General features: G+C 47.4%; 1 pseudogene; it reads left to right on the top strand.

Moving 5' to 3' along the window:
* The first annotated feature begins 1,827 nt into the window (after positions 1-1,827).
* LOC148377909 (janus kinase and microtubule-interacting protein 3-like) lies at positions 1,828-16,909 on the top strand (annotated as a pseudogene).
* The last annotated feature ends 1,077 nt before the right edge of the window (positions 16,910-17,986 follow it).

The following is a 17,986-nucleotide window of genomic DNA, read 5'->3' as shown; positions in this document are numbered from 1 at the left end:
AACAGAAATATCTTTATTTTCTGCTTGCAACTGGACCGTCTAGAGCGTACACGGTAAGTAACACTCATTGTGTTTAAGGAGATTTACGTTTGTAATAGCAGAAGTGTAGCCGCGTTGCGTTGTACGTGTGAAAATTGGTCGAGGCGAAATGTTAATGTTTAATTTCATTCCTTTAGGTTCCACGGTGTTTGTTGGCTGCAAGTTTTCCACTGCAAGAAGAGGCTCGTATCATTGACCAGGAGCGAGCTACAATGGTGAGTAGCCATAACATTTATGTTAAACACTTCCTATTTCATGTCTAACAGTACTTGATTTAACAAATAACCATAAATAAATACAGTGTGGGCACTGAAGTTAACATATGTGATTATACTGCCTAATCTGTCACGGAGTAGATTGTTGCAAAGTAATATAAGATCCAAAGTTGTAATTCAGAATAGTTTTCAAAAGAAGGCCATTAGAATTATATACAAGTCTGATTACCCTGAACAAGCTATTAATTAAATCACAAATTCTTCAATTCAAAGATTTGGTAGATTATCAGACAAATAATGTCTAACAGTAATTGATTTAACACATCACGATAAGTAGATTGAGTGTGGGCACTCTCAAGTTAACATATGTGATTATACTGCCTAATCTGTTACAGAGTATGTTGTTGCCAAGTAATGTAGAATAGATCCAAAGTAGTAATCCAGAATAGTTTTGAAGAGGCCATTAGAATGATAAACAAATCTGATTACCTTGAACATAATAACAAGCTAAGTGTTTAATATGTCCTATGAAGTCAAAATTGGGCACCATCATGTGGTGAAATTTGGAATTGCATCACATCCAATTTTGCCTGGGAACAAACAGATTACATAAATCTTAGTTTTGAATAAGCCACTCCTTCTCAAACAAGTAAACTCTGCCCATTTTGCGCAGTAGATGTTCTGTTAATATCTAGTATTTATACAAAGTCATAATTTAAATTGCTTTCAACCTTCATTCATCGGTTCAACCAACATTACTCGCTCTTATTACCAACTTGTATTGATTTAACTAAGCGTTTAATACTTCCTATCAGGTCTCAAATCGAGATTTGGCAAAATACAATTTCAGCAAATCCAATTTTGCCAGGGAACAAAAATAGATTAAATAAACTAAATAAGTCCTCTTCCCATTAAATAAATCAGAAAAGTCTGTCTTGTAACCAGTCCTCTTCAAACAAGTAAAGTCTGCCCATTTTGTGCCGTAGATTTTGTGTCTATGCCTAGTATTTAAACAAAATCATAATTTAAACGACTTCTTTCCTTCATTCACTTTGGAAATTTGGAATTGCAGCAAATCGAATTTTGGCAGGGAACAAAAATAGATCAATTAAACTAAATAAGTCTTCTTCCCATTAAATAAATTAAAAAAGTCTGTCTTGTAACCAGTCCTTTTCAAACAAGTAAAGTCTGCCCATTTTGTGCCGTCGATTTTGTGTTAATGCCTAGTATTTATACAAAATCATAATTTAAAGGACTTCATTCCTTCATTCACTTTGGAAATTTGGAATTGCAGCACATCAAATTTTGCCTGGGAAGAAAAGTAGATTAAATAAATTTAATAAGTCTTACTACTTCCCATTAAATAAATTAAATACGTCTTACTTGTTCCCACTCCTTTTCAAAACAGTAGTTTAAAACGAGGGCCCTTCACTCAATCTTTAACCCCAACCCCGCACGTTGTGTTGTATCTGTGAATGTTGGTTGTGGCCAAATGATAGTTTTCTTTCATTCGTTTAGGTTCCAAGAAAACTTGATGTAACTCTACTTTTAACTGCCGTTTCAGATAAGCGGGTATTACGTCGCAGTCATGTGCCGTGGATATGACGTAATTGCCCGAACCTCCGCCAAAATTCAAATCTGTTGGCGCGATGGCCGTGAGCCACTGAGCAGCGACGATTATCAACAGAAATATCTTTATTTTCTGCTTGCAACTGGACCGTCTAGAGCGTACACGGTAAGTAACACTCATTGTGTTTAAGGAGATTTACGTTTGTAATAGCAGAAGTGTAGCCGCGTTGCGTTGTACGTGTGAAAATTGGTCGAGGCGAAATGTTAATGTTTAATTTCATTCCTTTAGGTTCCACGGTGTTTGTTGGCTGCAAGTTTTCCACTGCAAGAAGAGGCTCGTATCATTGACCAGGAGCGAGCTACAATGGTGAGTAGCCATAACATTTATGTTAAACACTTCCTATTTCATGTCTAACAGTACTTGATTTAACAAATAACCATAAATAAATACAGTGTGGGCACTGAAGTTAACATATGTGATTATACTGCCTAATCTGTCACGGAGTAGATTGTTGCAAAGTAATATAAGATCCAAAGTTGTAATTCAGAATAGTTTTCAAAAGAAGGCCATTAGAATTATATACAAGTCTGATTACCCTTAACATAACAACAAGCTATTAATTAAATCACAAATTCTTCAATTCAAAGATTTGGTAGATTATCAGACAAATAATGTCTAACAGTAATTGATTTAACACATCACGATAAGTAGATTGAGTGTGGGCACTCTCAAGTTAACAGATATGATTATACTGCCTAATCTGTTACAGAGTATGTTGTTGCCAAGTAATGTAGAATAGATCCAAAGTAGTAATCCAGAATAGTTTTGAAGAGGCCATTAGAATAATAAACAAATCTGATTACCTTGAACATAATAACAAGCTAAGTGTTTAATATGTCCTATGAAGTCAAAATTGGGCACCATCATGTGGTGAAATTTGGAATTGCATCACATCCAATTTTGCCTGGGAACAAACAGATTAAATAAATCTTAGTTTTGAATAAGCCACTCCTTCTCAAACAAGTAAACTCTGCCCATTTCGCGCAGTAGATGTTCTGTTAATATCTAGTATTTATACAAAGTCATAATTTAAATTGCTTTCAACCTTCATTCATCGGTTCAACCAACATTACTCGCTCTTATTACCAACTTGTATTGATTTAACTAAGCGTTTAATACTTCCTATCAGGTCTCAAGGCAAGATTTGGCAAAATACAATTTCAGCAAATCCAATTTTGCCAGGGAACAAAAATAGATTAAATAAACTAAATAAGTCTTCTTCCCATTAAATAAATCAGAAAAGTCTGTCTTGTAACCAGTCCTCTTCAAACAAGTAAAGTCTGCCCATTTTGTGCCGTAGATTTTGTGTCTATGCCTAGTATTTAAACAAAATCATAATTTAAACGACTTCTTTCCTTCATTCACTTTGTAAATTTGGAATTGCAGCAAATCGAATTTTGCCAGGGAACAAAAATAGATCAATTAAACTAAATAAGTCTTCTTCCCATTAAATAAATTAAAAAAGTCTGTCTTGTAACCAGTCCTTTTCAAACAAGTAAAGTCTGCCCATTTTGTGCCGTCGATTTTGTGTTAATGCCTAGTATTTATACAAAATCATAATTTAAAGGACTTCATTCCTTCATTCACTTTGGAAATTTGGAATTGCAGCACATCAAATTTTGCCTGGGAAGAAAAGTAGATTAAATAAATTTAATAAGTCTTACTACTTCCCATTAAATAAATTAAATACGTCTTACTTGTTCCCACTCCTTTACAAAAAAGTAGTTTAAAACGAGGTCCCTTCACTCAACCTTTAACCCTATTTATTCACCTTCTAGGCTAAGTGTTAAAGGCTAAGTGTTAAAGGCTAAGTGTTAAAGGCTAAGTGTTAGAGGCTAAGTGCCAGAGGCTAGGCGCCAGAGGCGAGTTTTTGTGGGCTGAAGTTTTAGTGGGGTTAGTGTGAATACAATCCAAAAGAATACAACAGAATACAATACAATAGAATATAATACATAGATTAAATTCAATAGCTCTTACTACTTCCCATTAAATAAATTAAATACGTCTTACTTGTTCCCAATCCTTTTCAAAAAAGTAGTTTAAAACGAGGGCCCTTCACTCAACCTTTAACCTCAACCCCGCACGTCACATTGTGTTGTATCTGTGAATGTTGGTTGTGGCCAAATGATAGTTTTCTTTCATTCGTTTAGGTTCCACGGTGTTTGTTGGCTATGTTTTCCACTGTCAGAAGGATGAAAATACAAAGTACAACGCTTGGACGTGGGCGAAGACGTCACCGGTGAGTCCTTCCTTCCTATTTATTTACCTTCTAGATGCTAGAGGCTAAGTGTTAGAGGCTAAGTGTTAGAGGCTAAGTGTTAAACACAATACGAACAACACAACGATACTGCACTGAACAACACGATACCGCACTGAGAAACACGATACCGCACTGAACAACACGATACCGCACTGAACAACACCATGCCGCACTGAACACCATGCCACACTGAACAACACCATCCCGCACTGAACAACACCATGCCGCACTAAACAACACCATGCCGCACTGAACAACACCATGCCTCACTGAACGACACCATGCCGCACTGAAAGACACCATGCCGCACTGAACGACACCATGCCGCACTGAAAGACACCATCCCGCACAGAACACCATGCCGCACTGAACAACACCATCCTGCACTGAACAACACCATCCCGCACTGAACAACACCATGCCGCACTGAACAACATTATGCCGCACTGAACATTATGCCGCACTGAACAACACCATGCCGCACTGAACAACACCATGCCGCACTGAACAACATTATGCCGCACTGAACAACACCATGCCGCACTGAACAACACCATGCCGCACTGAACAACACCATGCCGCACTGAACAACATTATGCCGCACTGAACAACACCATGCCGCACTGAACAACACCATCCTGCACTGAACAACACCATTCCGCATTGAACACCATGCCGCACTGAACAACACCATGCCGCACTGAACAACACCATCCCGCACTGAACAACACCATCCCGCACTGAACAACACCATGCCGCACTGAACAACATTATGCCGCACTGAACAACATTATGCCGCACTGAACAACACCATGCCGCACTGAACAACACCATGCCGCACTGAACAACACCATGCCGCACTGAACAACATTATAACGCACTGAACAACACCATCCCGCACTGAACAACACCATGCCGCACTAAACAACATTATGCCGCACTGAACAACATTATGCCGAAATGAACAACACCATGCCGCACTGAACAACACCATGCCGCACTGAACAACACCATCCTGCACTGAACAACACCATCCCGCACTGAACAACACCATGCCGCACTGAACAACACCATGCCGCACTGAACAACACCATGCCGCAATGAACAACACCATCCCGCACTGAACAACATTATGCCGCACTGAACAACATTATGCCGCACTGAACAACATTATGCCGCACTGAACAACACCATCCTGCACTGAACAACACCATGCCGCACTGAACAACACCATGCCGCACTGAACAACACCATGCTGCACTGAACAACATTATGCTGCACTGAACAACACGATCCTGCATTGAACAACACCATGCCGCACTGAACAACACCATCCTGCACTGAACAACACCATCCTGCACTGAACAACACCACCCCGCACTGAACAACACGATCCCGCATTGAACAACACCATCCCGCACTGAACAACACCATGCCGCACTGAACAACACCATTCCGCACTGAACAACACCATGCCGCACTGAACAACACCATGCCGCACTGAACAACACCATGCCGCACTGAACAACACCATGCCGCACTGAACAACATTATGCCGCACTGAACAACACCATGCCGCACTGAACAACACCATCCCGCACTGAACAACACCATGCCGCATTGAACAACACCATGCCGCACTGAACAACACCATCCTGCACTGAACAACACCATCCCGCACTAAACAACACCATGCCGCACTGAACAACATTATGGCGCACTGGACAACATTATGCCGCACTGAACAACACCATGCCGCACTGAACAACACCATGCCGCACTGAACAACACCATGCCGCACTGAACAACACCATGCCGCACTGAACAACATTATGCCGCACTGAACAACACCATCCCGCACTGAACAACACCATGCCGCACTGAACAACACGATCCCGCATTGAACAACACCATCCTGCACTGAACAACACCATGCCGCACTGAACAACACCATGCCGCACTGAACAACACCATTCCGCACTGAACAACACCATGCCGCACTGAACAACACCATCCTGCACTGAACAACACCATCCCGCACTGAACAACACCATGCCGCATTGAACAACACCATGCCGCACTGAACAACACCATCCTGCACTGAACAACACCATGCCGCACTGAACAACACCATGCCGCACTGAACAACACCATGCCGCACTGAACAACATTATGCCGCACTGAACAACATTATGCCGCACTAAACAACATTATGTCGCACTGAACAACACCATGCCGCACTGAACAACACCATGCTGCACTGAACAACATTATGCCGCACTGAACAACACGATCCCGCATTGAACAACACCATCCCGCAGTGAACAACACCATGCCGCATTGAACAACACCATGCCGCACTGAACAACACCATGCTGCACTGAACAACATTATGCTGCACTGAACAACACGATCCTGCATTGAACAACACCATGCCGCACTGAACAACACCATCCTGCACTGAACAACACCTTTCCACACTGAACAACACCATGCCGCACTGAACAACATTATGCCGCACTGAACAACACCATGCCGCACTGAACAACACCATGCCGCACTGAACAACACCATGCCGCACTGAACAACACCATGCCGCAATGAACAACACCATCCCGCACTGAACAACACCATGCCGCATTGAACAACACCATGCCGCACTGAACAACACCATCCCGCACTGAACAACACCACCCCGCACTAAACAACACGATCCCGCATTGAACAACACCATCCCGGACTGAACAACACCATGCCGCACTGAACAACACCATTCCGCACTGAACAACACCATGCCGCACTGAACAACACCATGCCGCACTGAACAACACCATGCCGCACTGAACAACACCATGCCGCACTGAACAACATTATGCCGCACTGAACAACACCATGCCGCACTGAACAACACCATCCCGCACTGAACAACACCATGCCGCATTGAACAACACCATGCCGCACTGACCAACACCATCCTGCACTGAACAACACCATCCCGCACTGAACAACACCATGCCGCACTGAACAACATTATGGCGCACTGAACAACATTATGCCGCACTGAACAACACCATGCCGCACTGAACAACACCATGCCGCACTGAACAACACCATGCCGCACTGAACAACATTATGCCGCACTGAACAACATTATGCCGCACTGAACAACACCATGCCGCACTGAACAACACCATGCCGCACTGAACAACACCATGCCGCACTGAACAACACGACGTCGCACTGAACAACACGACGCCGCACAGAACAACACGACGCCGCACAGAATAACACAATACCGCACAGAACAACACAATACCGCACAAACAGTTTTAGATAATATTACGTCGCAGTCATGTGACGCGGACATGACGTCAATAGGCGGAACTCACGGCAAAATTATAATCCGTGGGCGTGGCTTGCAACAGGAAGTAGGAAAGCGGCAGTTCTGGCAAACAAGACACAGCGGTTAGTAACACGATGACTAACAAGGCAAATATTTTTGTTTTCAGCTTGCAACTTGACCGTCTAGAGCGTACAAGGTAATTACAACTGTTTTTTTTTAGCCCTGAAAAGCGAGGGAGTGTGGCGTTTGGGAGGAATGTCGAACTCGGCGTCTGCTTCCAGCCACAGACGCCAAATTTCGACGATTATTTCGACTGGTCAACGGTTGTAAATTATTGCGTTGACTAAAAACTTTATTTAACTCTACTCTTAACTTTGCCGTTTCAGATATGCGGGTATTACACCGCGGAAATGACGTCAATAGGCTGAACTCTCGCCAAAATTCAAATCTGTGGGCGCAATGGCCTTGAGCGAGACACCGGATACAAACACGACGATTATCAACAGAAATATCTTTATTTTCTGCTTGCAAGTGGACCGTCTAGAGCGTACACGGTAAGTACAACTCATTGTGTTTAAAAAGATTTACGTTTGTGTAGTTTGCGTTGCGTTGTATCTGTGAATGTTGGTTGAGGCTAAATGTTAATGTTTAATTTCATTCCTTTAGGTTCCACGGTGTTTGTTGGCTGTATGTTTTCCACTGCAAGAAGAGGCTCGTATCATTGACCAGCAGGAGCTACAATGGTGAGTACCCCTTTCGTCTTCCATTTATGTTAAACACTTCCTATTTCATGTCTAACAGTACTCGATTTAACAAATAACCATAAATAAATACAGTGTGGGCAGTCACGTTAACATATGTGATTATCCTGCCTAATATGTTTATCACAAATATGTCACTAATCACTAATATGTTTATTTGTTTATCACAACACCTTTGGACCTTCAGCAATCGATTATTTCCCTTCATCTACATAGAGACAGAACGATGGTGTCTTAAACATCTCATTCATTTCACCAAATAACTTCACGCAGGTGGATAACGGCCGTCTCGGTCACGCTATGTTGCGTGATGCAGTTTTGAAGAACCAAATGCATTTATTCAATGAATAAGTCAAGCTAGTTCTATGTTTATGATGTTGTAAGTTACGGTACCGATTGAAGTTGAGTTCGAAGCCAGTGGAAAACAGCGCTGCGTTTGTGCTCTCCAGGTACAAATGTTGTGATCTCTGACTGACGACCGGGCGAGACTCGAGTAAGAGATGTCCAAACGAGCTCCGGCAGGGCGGGCCAAGGCGGAGCGAACGGACGCCCTTCAGGCCGCCAATGACGAGCTGAGAACCAAACTGATGGACGTCCAGTTAGAACTTCAGCAGGAGAAGAACAAGGTGAAAACCTCAACAGACAGACACTGCCTGCCTCCCTGCCTGCCTCCCTGCCTGCCTCCCTGCCTGCCTCCCTCCCTCCCAGTTTTCCCGATGTAGATTAGACATGCGTGTGCCATGACTGTGTCAGCCTACATCAACAAATGCACCGAGGACGTCAGCACCACTAAGAATATCATCACCCGGGGCAACCAACGACCCTGGATGACTGAGGAGGTACGTCAAACGCTACGAGCGCGGAACTCTGCCTTCAAGTCTGGCGACAAGGAGACACTGAGGACAGCGAGAGCCAACTTGAACCGTGCCATCAGGATAGCGAAGCGAGACCGCAGTCGAAAATTTCAGGATCGTTTCCACGACGTCAAAAACATCAGGAGTATGTGGCAAGGCATACGGGCGATTACAGACTACAACTCACCCTCCCCCCCCCCGGTGGGTGTAGTTGATGCTGACTTTCTAAATGGTCTAAATAACTTCTTTGGGAGGTTCGAGGCACTAAACGGCACTCCAGCAGTTAAAACTGTCCCCCATCAGGAAGAGGAGGTACTCTGCCTTGACTCCGCCGATGTGTTGAAGACCCTGAGGAGAGTCAACCCCTGTAAGGCCCCTGGCCCCGACAACATTCCTGGGCGTGTGTTCAGGGAATGTGCAAGTCATCTGGCTGGGGTCATCACAGACATTTTTAACACCTCGCTGGGCCAAGCCACAGTGCCGGCGTGCTTTAAGACTGCCTCCATCATTCCGGTGCCGAAGAAACCTCAAATCACCTAATTTATTGATTACCGGCCTGTTGCACTGACTCCGGTTATGATGAAGTGCTTCGAAAGGCTGCTTAAAGGTCACATCGTTTCCAGACTCCCCCTATTATTTGACCCGTTCCAGTTTGCCGACCGGCAAAACCGCTCCACTCAGGACGCCATCTCCTCCGTTCTTCACCTGAGCCTGGCTCACCTGGAGGAGAAGAACACCCATGTGCGGAGGCTGTTCCTGGACTTCAGCTCAGCGTTTAACACCATCATCCCACAGCATCTGGTAGGAAAATTGGAACACCTGGGCTTCAACACCCCCCTTCGCAACTGGCTGCTAGACTTCCTCACCAACAGACCTCAGTCAGTCCGGGTCGGACAGAACACCTCTGATGTCATCACCCTCAGCACAGGCTCCCTTCAGGGCTGCGTCCTGAGCCCCCTGCTGTGCACCCTGATGACACACGACTGCGTCCTCAGGTTCACCACCAATCACATCGTGAAGTCAGCAGACGACACAACGGTGGTGGGGCTCATCAGAGACAACAACGACCTGGACTACAGAGAGGAGGTGGAGCAGCTGGTGGGCTGGTGCAGAGAAAACAGCCTGATCCTGAATGAGGAGAAGATGAAGGAGATCATCGTCGACTTCAGGAAAAAACAGCCTCACCACGCTCCACTGATCATCAACAGCTCAGCTGTGGAGGTGGTCAGCACCACCAAATTCCTGGGGGTCCACATCACAGAAGACCTCACCTGGACTATGAACACTACGGCACTGGTCAAGAGGGCACAGAAGCGCTTGTACTTCCTGCGGAGGATGAGGAGAGCCCACCTGCCCCCACCCATCATGAGGACGTTCTACAGGAGCACCATAGAGAGCATTCTGACAAGCTGTCTCTCTGTGTGGTGTGGAGGCTGCACCGCCTCCGATTGGAAGAACGTGAGGAGTGGTGAGGACAGCAGAGAGGATCATAGGGGCTCCTCTTCCCTCCATTCAGGACATTTCATCTCAGCGCTGCATGTCCCGTGCCCGTAACATCATCAATGACCCATCACACCCCCACCATGGACTGTTCTCCCTGCTGCCCTCTGGGAAGAGGTTTGCAGCATCCGCTGCAGGTCCACCAGGTTCTGCAACAGCTTTTTCCCTGCTGTCATCAGACTGTTGAACACTAGAACTGTTGAGCTCTAAACTGAACTCTGCATCACACATTCACAGAACTGTACTTTATGACACTACGGACCTCTATCTTGCACTATCTCGCACTACCAACTTTACTGAACTTGTATAAACCCTTTAAATAGAAGTTTAATACATGGTTTAGCATTCCTCTGCACACTCTTGAATACTGTTTTGCCTACTTGCACTATTGCATAATTATCACTGCTGCACTTTATACTTATTTTTAATATATATATATATATATATATATATAGTATATATGTATATATATATATTTTCATAGGATATGTTACTTCTATTCAACTGCAATATCACTACTTTGTTGTAAGACGTATGCAACGGAATTTCGTTTTGTATGCACCATGTGCAGACAAGATGACAATAAAGTTTGTCTAAGTCTAAGTCATGTCAGGTCAGCTGTCTGGAGAGAGAGAGAAGTCAGGACCTGCGGGCGGAGCACCACCGTGCCACCGCCGCCATGACGGAACTCAAAAGCAAACTCCATGAGGAGAAGCAGAAAGAGTTAGCCATTACCAGGGAGACATTACTGCGGCAGCATGAAATGGAGCTGATGAGAGTGATCAAAGTCAAAGATGGAGAGATCCAGCGACTGAATGCCTTGGTTCTCAGCCTGAGGGACGGCTCCATGGACAAGGTGATCCGCTCTATCCGTGTCTGACTATCCGCACGCCACGTCGGGCTTCGATGCGGCCGCTACCGTATTGTGTAGCTTGTCCCCAGTAAGCGTCGCGGCGCTCCGTTGCGGTCTCAACGGCCCGGTGTGGCGCAATGTCTGCTCAGGTGAGGAGGGGGGGCGCTTTGCTGGCGGAGGTGGAGGAGACGCGGCGGTGTCGGGAGACCGAGCGGTGTCGCCTCCACCAGGAGCGCGGAAGAAGCCCTGGCAGCGGCCTAGCAGGCCTGGCAGTCCCGAGCGGCCGAGCTCCGATCGGCTCATCACCAGCATCGGGAGGAGCTGAGCCGAACCAAGAGAGACTGCGAGAGGGAGATCCGCCGACTGGTAGGACTGATCAGATGCGCGGTGCGTGACTATGTTCCCAATTTCGTTGTATACCTGCAGTGCAATGACACCTAAGGCATTCTATTCTATTCTATTTCACAAGAAGAAAATGTCCGGTTGCTCGCTTCGCTTTTGTCACAGCAAAGGTGTTCTAGTCGATTCAAGAACAAAATTGGCCGGTTGCTCTCTTTGTTTTTGTCACAATTCTGGCAAATGAGTTTGCCCGCCTGCCTGAGCGCTCCCCGTTTGTACATCCAGACGGATGAGATCAAGCTGAAAGACAGAGCGGTTAGTGTTTTGGATGAAACCCTGGGGCCGGCCACGTCCACCGCCTTCAGCTGCAGACTCAGGCTGCCGAGCAGCAGATCGCTGCCCTGAGGGATTCCCAAAGGGCGGGCCTAAACTACCCTGGAAGTGGGGTCAACGCCGCTACTAGCAATCCTCTTCATTGCGTAAGCCACCTCATCACACACTTGCAGTACGCATGACTTAGTTCGTTGCTGGAGGAAGGTAGCACAAAAACAGTTTTGAACTTTGAACGAGTGCTTGTGTGTGTGTGTTGCGGGGCGTTTTCAGTCTCAGGAGGATCGGGACACGCGACGGTTTCATCTGAAAATCGCTGAGCTCAGCGCAGTCATCAGGAAACTGGAGGATCGAAACGCCCTGCTTTCTGAAGAGCGCAATGAACTGGTAATTTATTGACGGCACGCTTGAAGGTTTGCGCTACGTTTGATGCGCGCCATCCAGCGAGGCACCCATTGCGCTTGCTTATTAGTTGAGCGGCGCGGCGAGTCGGTTGCCTGGTAGATGTCTTTTATTGGGAGCCAAAGCCACGATTCCGTTCAAACCGATGCAAAAGGAATGGATACGTTCTGGCCCGCGTGTTGTGCGTCTTTCACATCCCGCACTTCATGCTTGCAGCTAAAGCGACTGAGAGAAACAGAAAGCCAGTTTCTGCCACTCCTGTACAAAAACAAACGCCTGAGCAGGAAGAATGAAGAACTCTCGCTGGTGCTGTGTCGCCTTGAAAACAAAGTGCGCTTTGTCACCCAGGAGAACGAGGAGATGGCAAGCTTGGTAAGTCGACGCGGACAACGGCGGCGTGCCAACAGAGTCCACTGCATTTGTGTTCCACAGAGAAGGCCTAGTTCGCTCAATGACCTGGACCGCGGTTGCGGCCAGCAGGACGGTGAAATGGAGTTCCTTCAAGTTGTGGAGCAGCGGCACATCATCGACGACTTGTCCAAGGTCTTCAGGCAGGCGACTCGGTGCACGTACGGCAGCGCCGCGCTCGCTCGCTGTCGCCAGGAAACCTTTTCCGTCCAAAGCTTGGCCGGCGGCCGCCATCCAAAAAATTGGCCCCTTAAATTCCGACCTTTCAAGCAGGAGCATTGTGCGCACGCGTTTGAACACGCTTTAGACTTGTTTTGCCGTTTTCAGCAGCTCAAAGCTCCCGTTTTGTCAGCGCCTTTGCCACTCGCTGTGCGCTGAAAACGACGGACTTGCCCGGCTGCTCAGCCCGTCAACCATGAGCCGCGAGCGCGACGTCATTGTCCGTAGGCAGCTAGTGGCAAAATGCACCCTGTTAGAGTTGCGCTCGCTCCAACTTATTTTGCAAGAACCACACGGGAGACAAGTAAGTTCTTTTGGACACCTGCAGGTGGAGAGTCCATCCGTTGTACGAATGAAGTCTGACTCTCGGCTCCTGCACGAGCATTTTAATTAAGAGAAACAGGGTGGGTGTAAGAGTGGATTGAATAGAGGAAGCCCTTGACCTCTAGTCAAAACATAGCAAGGGGTGTTTTACGACTTTGTGTAGGAAGGGATAAGCGATAGGGATAAATAAGGGATAAATAATATTATTTATTACAGGTCGCAGTCAAAGTCAAAGCAACACAATGATACGATAAAGATAATCTGGAAAACCCTGACACACCCTGTAGTTGTCACTTTTGGAAAAGACGAGCGTCCCTCCAATCATCGCCGGTGACGTGTTTTTCAGGCTCTGGAGACAGGAGCTCATGTCAGAAATGTCATTGTGAGTCGCGTTTGTTTCTGCGCCGGAGCCGTTCGTTCCCTTTGCATCCAAAGAATCTCAAAGGCGGATTATTTGTGTCGACAGGAGAGAGATTTGCTGCTACGATACCGACGTCGAGAATCTCTGAGGAGGAACAAAGCGTGAGGTCCTGCAAGGTGAGTCTGTTTGTTTGCGGCTGCTTGGTGTTGCGCAAGATGAAATGGCCTTTTTCTCGCTATCGTTCCTCTCGTCGATTCATCGTGAGGTGTCGCTTCAGTTTGTTCAGAGAGATGTTTGCTTCCGCGCCCGCAGGTCATCGAAACATTTTACGGCTACGACGAAGACGTGTTGGTGGACTCGGACGGATCGTCCTTGTCTTTTCACACCGACAGAACCCCCGACACGGAACCCGAAGAGGTAGCCCGCCATTTCTGCCAGCGTATTGGCACCAAACATTCCTCTTCAGCCTGGAATCGGACTCGTCTTTGCGTCGCGGGTGCTTTGTCGCCGGTCTGACTGATTCTGGTACTAGTGCTGTGTTGCATTGGTGTGTGCATGAAGAGGCGGAGCTTCGCTACCGCCAGCTGACGCAAGAATATCAAGCGCTGCAACGAGCCTACGCTCTGCTAGCCCAGACCAGCGAAAGGGGACTACGACGCCGAGAAGGAGATCAAGGTGGCGCCCCTTCCCGCAACCCCCGGCCGGGTCGCAGCCTCCCCGTTCTCACCCAGCCTCGGGTGTTCTCTGGTCTGAAAGGAGGAGGAGGAGCCTCCCTCCTCCTCCTTTCAGACCAGAGAAAAGCTGATGGTAGAAATGGGTCACTATCAAAGCAGAGTAGCAGATCTGGAGTCAGCGCTGAAGCAACAAGGACAGGTAAGCTCATCAATGAGCACACCTTTTTCTCAGACAAAATAGCTACATTCTTCAGTCACTCATCCGTCTGGCATTACTGGACCAACCCCCCCGCCCCCCCCCCCCCCCCCCCCCCCGAACGTGGCTGGGAAAATGCGGAGAAAAGCAAATGTCATTTTCCAGTCAACCAAAGAATTTGTGGATGAAAATGACACAACATTCCAAAGCTGTCCACGCGTTTGTCTCTTCTAGAATGTCAAGTGGGTGGAGGAGAAGCAGCTGCTGCGTCAGAGCAATCAGCAGTTGGCCGAAAAGGTGACGGAAAGAAAGGCGCTGGGCGGAGTCGCTTGGCGTCACACCTGTCGGGAAGCCCCGCAGATGAGGTCTGACTGTCTTTTCAGGTCAGGCGGATGGAGGCGGAAGAAGCGCGTCTGAAAGAGCACATCCAGGATATCCGAGACCAAAACGAACTGCTTGAGTTCCGCATCCTGGAGCTGGAGGTGGGAAGACTCGCACAAGCGTGTTGAGGCCAGAGATGTGACGGACGGACGGACGGACGGACGGACGGATGCATGCCTCTGCCTTTCAGGAGAGGGAGTGGCGCTCCCCCGTCTTGAAGTTTCTGCAAGTCCGTTTCCCATACGGCCTCAGCCCTTTGCAGATCTACTGCGAGGCCGAGGGCGTGAGCGTACGTAAGGCGTCCCTCGCAACCCTAACCTTAACCCGAGGTCCCAGAACACCTTACATTGCTCCTTGCGCCTTTCCCCCGGACATCGTCATCAGTGATCTGATGAAGAAGCTGGACATCCTGGGCTATAACGCCGTAAGTGTATGTCGAACTCCTCTTATGTTCGCACTCCACGAGACTCGGCGGCTCAAATGTGACTTTTGGAAGGCTTTGCGCTGAAAGAAGCTTGTTGACGCTGTGCCTTTGGGCTCTTGCAGAATCTCACCAACGAGGAGCAGGTGGTCGTGATTCACGCCAGGACCCTTCTCACCCTAGCCGAGAAGGTAACGCGCACGTCCACGCACGCTCTCGCATTCTGCTTATGTGACAGCAGCCTTTCCTCAGTGGTTAGAATACATCAAAGTGACCAAGTCAGCACTTCAACAGAAGATGTTGGACATTGAAAGTGAGAAGGTAGACAGACACGCGACATCAGCCAAGGGGAACTCCGGCAATGTGCCCCAACAATTCTGACCTTGAGCTGTGCTAGGATATGTTCTGCAAGCAGAAGGGCTACCTGGATGAAGAGTTGGACTTCAGGAAGTGTTCCATGGACCAGGCTCATAAGGTAAGCCGCCCTCAAATCTCCCGCCGGACCACTGATGGACGAGGATTGCGGCCCAGAGGATCCTGGAGCTGGAGGCCATGTTGTACGAGGCGCTACCGCAGCGGGACTGCCCCGCCACGGACGGCGAAAAAGCCAGCCACGCTGGCGTGAATGACGTGCTGACGGCGGATCAGAGAGAAGAGCTTAGGAGCGCCGTGGACCAATGGAAGCGAGCCCTGATGTGCGAGTTGAGGGAGCGCGACGCTTGCATCCTCCAAGAGAGAATGGATCTGCTGCACAGCGCGCAACAGGTAAGGGCCCAAAGCCAGCCCGGCACTTACTTGCACGCTTACTGGCTTTTGAATGCCACTTTCCATTTGTCCGTCCTAGAGGAACAAAGAGCTGAAAGAATTCATCGAAGCTCAGAAGAGACAAATCAAACAATTGGAGGAGAAGTTTCTGTTTCTCTTTCTATTCTTCTCCTTGGCCTTCATTCTGTGGCCCTAACACCAGCTGGTGAGTGAGCTCCAGCGGCACCGCACTCGACACCTCCGATACACTGCCAGCCGGTCTCAGACGTTGGCAGACGCTCCGATGCCAACGTATACCCCCCGCCACGGTGACAGAGGCACCGCGTCACACCGGCGCTCATCCAATCAGAAGGCAGGAAAAGCAAATTCACATGCAGGGCACTTTTGAACCAGAAGAGAGCGCCACAAAAAACGGTTGTTGCCCCAAACGCGCACTAAAAAGGGTCAGAATAACAAGAGTCCCACTGGCCAGCCGGGGCCACCCGTCCAGCTGTTTCTTCAGGGGGGAAAAAAATTGGAGTCACCGGTGAGTACATTTTGCATTTAGCTCTGCTTTTCTGCTTCTGTCTTCAAGTGTGTGGCATCCTGCGATCAAAGAGTCAGCCAACCCCAAAGCGGTTGACCTCAACGTCCCACCACCATGCCTACCAGAGCAGGTGACGTGATGCTTTGGACATCCTTCCGTCTCAGATGCCCAAAAGTACTCTTTGCCACATCTGCGGCAATACGGTGTCTTTTCAAAGGTGCAAATAAATCCAGCGTGGGCGGAACACGCACGTCTTCGGTTTTTCCCGCTTTGTTTGTGTGACAGCTGTTGTGAAAATTTTATACAAATAAAGTTGTATAGTACAGGTTTGGCCAAGCCGCAACTCCCGAACCGCATGCGGCTCTTTTATGTTCATATCAACATTTGTGTGTGTGTGTGTGTGTGTGTGTGTGGGGGGGGGGGGGGGGGGGGGGTTGTGCGTGTTGGCTTCACTTGAGTTCAATTTGGTATTTTGGTCAAAAGCGCATGTGGTGAAATTCCACAAAGTAGGATGGGCAAACACATTTCTTTAAACTATGAGTGTCAATTGGGCTCTCGAAATGGCAGGGAAAAGATGCACAGCAAAACGAAAATACGTAGATGAACACAGGACGTTTTAATCAGAGTGGGAAAGTTTCTATTTTTTGTTGAACGTGATGGCAAACCATTCTGCCTGATATGTCAGACCTCAGCGCATTTCAAAGATTCAAATCTTCAGCGCCATGCACTTCAGCTCACTCCATGCTAACATTGATCAGGCGTCGAACCCGCATCATCATGCTTAAGAGGTGGCCATGCTAACCAGTGCGCCATTATGTCAACGCATAATAACTAAGTCTACTGGTCAAAACAGCGGTTACTATATGACGTCGCTACGTCGTGGTCACGTGACGCAGACAAGACGTCAATGGACGTGGGCAGAGTTAACTTGTTTAAAAGGGAGTAGGCAGAAGAAATATTTAATTTATTTAAATCTATTTTGAGTGCACACCATTATGCCAATGCATAACAACTGTAAATCTACTAAACAAAACAGCGGTTGCTATATGACATCTGCCACGTCGTGGTCACGTGACATACGTGACGTCGATGGGCGTAACTTTCGCCGGAATTCAAATCCGCGGGGAGAGTTAACTTGTTTAAAAGAGAGTGGGCAGAAGAATTATTTAATTTATTTAAATCTAT

Source organism: Syngnathus floridae, unplaced genomic scaffold (assembly GCF_059516105.1).
Source record: "Syngnathus floridae isolate MCC-2025c unplaced genomic scaffold, RoL_Sflo_1.0 HiC_scaffold_76, whole genome shotgun sequence".
NCBI lineage: Eukaryota > Metazoa > Chordata > Actinopteri > Syngnathiformes > Syngnathidae > Syngnathus > Syngnathus floridae.
Note: the sequence above shows the minus strand (reverse complement) of the source record. Positions and strands in the feature narration are given on the sequence as shown.